The sequence below is a fragment of the Tupaia chinensis genome, unplaced genomic scaffold (genome assembly GCF_000334495.1).
Source record: "Tupaia chinensis unplaced genomic scaffold, TupChi_1.0 Scaffold142808_1, whole genome shotgun sequence".
Lineage (NCBI taxonomy): Eukaryota > Metazoa > Chordata > Mammalia > Scandentia > Tupaiidae > Tupaia > Tupaia belangeri.
Window position 1 is genome coordinate 713778 of NW_006202654.1, and position 5553 is coordinate 719330.

At 39.0% G+C, this 5553-nt stretch overlaps 1 non-coding gene across 1 annotated transcript; it reads left to right on the plus strand.

The window, feature by feature from the left end:
* The first annotated feature begins 3519 nt into the window (after window positions 1-3519).
* LOC114005160 (U4 spliceosomal RNA) lies at window positions 3520-3665 on the plus strand. The gene has a single exon (XR_003547052.1). It is a non-coding gene; the product is annotated as a U4 spliceosomal RNA (small nuclear RNA).
* The last annotated feature ends 1888 nt before the right edge of the window (window positions 3666-5553 follow it).

The following is a 5553-nucleotide window of genomic DNA, read 5'->3' on the forward strand; positions in this document are numbered from 1 at the left end:
TAGAAAAATGTAGAGAATACAAATGTTCAAAAGTAGAGGAGAGAAGCAAGATTCAAGAGCTGGAGGAGTGGTTAGAATAAAGAAGAAAGGGCACCAGCAGAAGGTGGCATGGTTTTGTCACTGGACTCCCACATAGTCAACCATGGTTCAAGTCCTAGACCTGTTGGCTTAAAAACTCACACCAGGTGCATGTGCGTGCACGCCCAAGATCCCAAGAGGAAAAAGGAGGAGAAGGGATTGTGGAGTGGCCATCCCTCTGGAGGGTGATTTCTTGCTTTCTATCTCTCTGTGTCTTTGGTGAGCACACACACCCTGTAGCAAAAATCTCTCTTAAAAAGAAAAGAAAAAAGAACAAAGAAGAAAAGACTGAAATAAAAGTCATGGTGGTGGAACTGAGGTATATCTTGGGACTGAGATACATGTCATGGACAGCATCAGGATCTCTTGATTTTTCCATGTTTTTGTGAAATAGAATGTGGGCCTGGATGAAGGGCCTGAGGTCAGGATGGAAACTAAACCAAAAGGCTGTTAATCATCAAAATCTGAATTACATATATTATACTGGAAAAATTACAGCTGACATCTCACAATATCACCTGCTGGCTAATTCCCAGCAAATGAGGAAATTCCATCTGTTAGAATCTTCCATCCTAATCAGTTGAAGTTATTCTGTACCTAGAGAGTCAAAGATTTGATAAAGATAATCTATTATTAACCCATGTTAAAAATGCTCCAGTGAACATAGCTTTACTACCCTACAGTGTTTCCTGTTTCAAAAGATGACTGTTGTGAGTTGAAGTCCACCCCACAAAAAGATATGTTAAAGTCTTAGCCCTCAGTACTTGAAAAGGTGACCTTATTTGGAGATAGAGTATTTACAGAGGCAATCATGTTAAAATGAGGTCCAATTTGACTACTCCTATCCAATATAACTAGTGTCCTTGCAAAATGGGAAGGTTTGCACTCCTGTTTGTAGAGAGAACATCATGTGAAGATGAAGGCAAAGAGGAGGGTGATGCATCCACAAACTAGGAGGTACCAAAGATTGCCAGCAAACCATGAGAAACTAGGAGAGGCAAGGGATGATTCTCCCTCACTGTTCTCAGAAGGAGCTAGCCTTGCTCCTTCTTGATCTCAGACTGCTAGTCTCCAGTGCTGTGGGACAATAATTTTCTGTTGTTTAAGCCCCCTAGTTTGTGGTACTTTGTTATAACAGCCTTAGCAAACTCATATAATATGCTGTAAGAGAAGACGATATAGGCAGAATCAAAACCTGGGAAAAATACAAAGAACGCAAGCAACTCAATAGCAAGAAAACAATCCAGTTAAAATACAGCAAGAGACCTGAATAGACATTTTAAAAAATGCAAATGACCAACAGATATATTTGAATGTTCAACATCACTAATCATCAAGAAAATGCAAATGATCACCTCACACCTGTTAGGATGACTATTAACAAAAAAGGTCAAAGGTACTTACAGAAAAAGATGTGGCAAAAAGTAAATTCTGGATATCATTGGTAGAAATGTAAATTAATACAAGCAGATCATTCCTAGTCCAAACATCTGAAAGCAGAAATGCTCCAGGATCCAAAACTTTTTGAGAGCTGACATGATGGCACAAGTGCAAAATTCCACACCTGACCTCATGTGATGGGCCAGAGGCAAAACACTAAAATAAGGAAATACTATATAATACTACCTTCAGGCTATGTTTATAAGGTGTATATGAAACATAAATGAATTTTATGTTTAGACTAGGTCCTCTCCCCAAGACATCTCCCCAAGACATCTCATTGGGTATATGAGAATATTCCAAAATCCCAAAAAATCCAAAATGGCAAACACTTCTGGTTCCAAGCATTTCAGATAAGGAATACTCAATCTGTACAGCCAGCATAAAAAAAAAAACCAACAAAAAAAAACCATAAAGATTCCTCAAAACAAAATTGAAAATAGAACTAACACTTAATCCAGCAATCCCACTACTAGGTTTCATCTCCCTTTATTATGCAAAGAGAAAAAGAAGGAGCACTACCAACAGGGTCCCAACACTACCATCCAAGCCCAGTCTCAGCCAGTCCCAGATTATGCTTGAGCTGGTTTGCCTGGTATACTCAGGGAGATCGCTGGACGTGAACCCAGAAGCCCGCAAGTGGGTCAGCCTCACAGAGTGTTATGTTTTACTCTTGCACCATCATGCAGCCCCCATAGTTCTTCTTTAAAAATGTTCTAAGCAAATATTTTGTTTATTTGCTCAAGACTGATTTTCTATCAAACTTGATTTATTATATTAGAAATAAGGCTTTTACAAAGTACTTTCTCAGGCTAGCCAGTGGTCTGGCAGTTAAGATAGCTAGATCCACATGGCCAACTCTGCAGTTTAAGTACCAGACCCAGTGGCTTGAAAAACACATGGGGAACCAGTGTGTGGGTGCCCAAAATCCTGAGAGAATGGAGAAAGGATTGTGGTGTGGCCATCTTCCCTAAGAAGCTTTTCTAACTTTCTCCCCCAACACCAGGTGAGGGCACATAAATTTAAAAAACAAACAAAAACTTTCCAATTGATTCCCTGTCCTTCTAATTGATTTTTATTTCCTTTAAATATCCAAAGGAAATGAAACCAGTATGAGTATGTCAAAGAGATGCCAGCACTCTTGTGGTCATTGCCATGGTATCCACTATAGCCAAGATACAGAAACAACCTAACTGTCCTTCAATGGATTCAAGGATAAAGTATGGTACATACACAATGAAACACTAGTCAGTCTTTAAAAATTAAGGAAATTCTATTATTTGCAACAACATGGATGAACTGGAAGACATTATGTTAAGCCAGGGAGGGACAGAAAGACAAATACTGCATGATCTCACTTCTATTGTAAAATCGAGAAAAGATGAACTCATGGAGGCAGACAAAAGAAAGAGAGTTACCATACACTGTTGCAGGGGAGGTGGGGAATGAGAGGTATTGGTTGAAGAATACAAAATTTCAAATAGATAGGAGCAATAAGTTCAAAAGATCTGTGGTACAACATGAAGGCTCTAGTTCTAACAATGTATTATAAACTTAAAATTTGCTAAAAGGGTAGATTTTAAGTGTTCTCACCACAAAATGATAAGTATATGAGGTAATGTATATGTTAACTAGCTTGATTAAGCCATTTCACAATGCAGGCTTGTTTGCTTGCTTGCTTATTTATTTATTTATTTATTTATTTATTTATTTATTTATTAGGTTTTTGCCATAGGGCACATGTGCTTACCAGAGAGAGACAGTGATAAATCACCCCCCAGAAGGGATGGCCACGCCACAATCCCTTCTCCACTATTCTCCTCCTGAGATTTTGGGCACACATACACATGTGCCTAGCATGATTTTCAAGTTGCCAGGTCCAGGACTGGAACCATTCCCATATGGTCAGCCATATGGGAATCCAGCACCTTAACCACTATGCTGCCTGCTGGCCTTGCACATATATTTTAAAACATTTTTTAAAACTGGGAGAACTTAGCCAGCTTTGCGCAGTGGCAGTATCGTAGCCAATGAGGTTTATCCGAGGCGCGATTATTGCTAATTGAAAACTAGGAGAACTTCATTTGTTGTAAAATTAAGACAATGTTATTAAGGAAAAAGGTAATGGTTAATTGAAAATATGTTTTTTTGAGGAAGAGTATCAGAGAGTGATTTTTAAGTTTTATTGAAAAAATAAAACAAGTTTGAATAGACAGAAATTCCAATCTTGAACCAGTAAAAAAATAAACAAAATTATTGCTTAGAACATTTTAAAAGAACTATGGGGGCCAGATTGTGGTGCAAAGGTCAAATGCAATACTCTGTGAGGGTAAACTGCAATATTCTAAATACCCACATGGGAGGTTCAAGTTCATCCAGAGACCCCTGCGTTATGCCAAGCATGCATGGGCCCATGATCAGAGGCTGGCTGAGACTGGGAGTGGATCACAACCTTGGGCCCCTATTGGCAATACTTGTTATCTCTCTCTCTCTCTAGCTCTGTCTCTCTCTGTCTCTCTGTCTCTCTGTCTCTCTGTCTCTCTCTCTGTCTTTCTCTCTTTCTCCCATTCTTGGAATAAATAAATAAGCTTAAAAAAAAAGAACTATGATGGAATGAGATCCCTAAGAAACACAGGAAACAGTCCTTTCTCATTAGAAACGCAGAGCAGTTTTACCCTTGAGGCAATTTACCATTACATTTACTAAAGCAGATAATAGCTTCCAAAAAGCCAAGGGGGAGGGAAGAGAGGGAGTTGGAGCAAGGAGGAAGGAGCCAAATGGATGAATAAGGAAAGGAAGAAGAACAGAATATCAACATGTATTGCACAACTAGTTCTTGAAAAATGTGTCAGCAAGTACCAGGCCAGCTTCAACTGGCAAATAACTGGCCAAGCTTCTATGGGTAAGGAAGGCAATGATACCAAGTCCAGTGTGAATATCAAACTGGATTTAACTATTTCTGAAAGACTTTCCAAGAGCATTCTATTAGCTGTATTCAAAGGCAACTAAAAATGTTAAAAATTACAGAAAATAATCTAAATGCAACAGCCTAAATGTAATCACCTAGAAGTTGCTTTTTAAAATTATCCTGTTAGGGATCAGCAGATTGTATAATGGTGATGTTGCTGGACTCCCACATAGTTGACCGTTTTTCAGATCCCAGACCTGGTGACTTAAAACTCACACCAGACATGTGTGTGCACATGCTCAAAATCCCATGAAGAGAATGGAGGAAAAGGGATTGCAGCGTAACCATCCTTCCTGAGGGGTGATTTCTTGCTTTCTGTCTCTATGTCTCTCTGGTAAGCACACTCACCCTACAGCAAAAATCTCTCTCAAAAAAAAAAATCCTGTTCAATCTTTTGAAGATAGTAGTTAATTTTTTTTATAGAGAACCTGCATTTCACAAAACAACAACAACAAAATCACTCTTTGACTTTTACAGGCCTGTTGATGGTTGGTCCTTGGAATGATAGTATGAATAATACAAAACCAAGCCTGATTCCACCACCTTTGAGAGTGGAGATACAAATGCTTTCATATAATCTCTCCCTCCCATACATAGTGGCCAGGGGAGGTCTTTCTGAGAAGGGGACATTGGAGTAGAGATTTTGGAAAGAAAAGAAGTGAGCCACAATAATATTTGGGGTGAAAGCATTCTGGACATAGAGAAGAGCATGTACAGAGACCCTGAGATGGGAACAATGTGTATAGGTGTTTCAAGAAAAGCAAAGAAAATATAATGTCTAGGGAGGAATAAGAGAAAAGATCGGAGAAAGATCAGTGTAAATAGGTCAAGGCTAGAAATGTGGTGCTATGCCGATGAAACAGAAGTCCACTGGAGGGTGTTGAACAAGACCAGTAGCATACTCTGTACTAGGTTTTAAGAGCAAAATTCTAACTGCTCACTCTGCCCTTAATGGCCTTTTTGTCATCCCTGCTGTATGCCAAACACTAGGCACACAAGAATAAGATATAGTCACTGGCTTATTATTATCTCATATACTTATCATTAAGCTCACTAACACCAGTAGC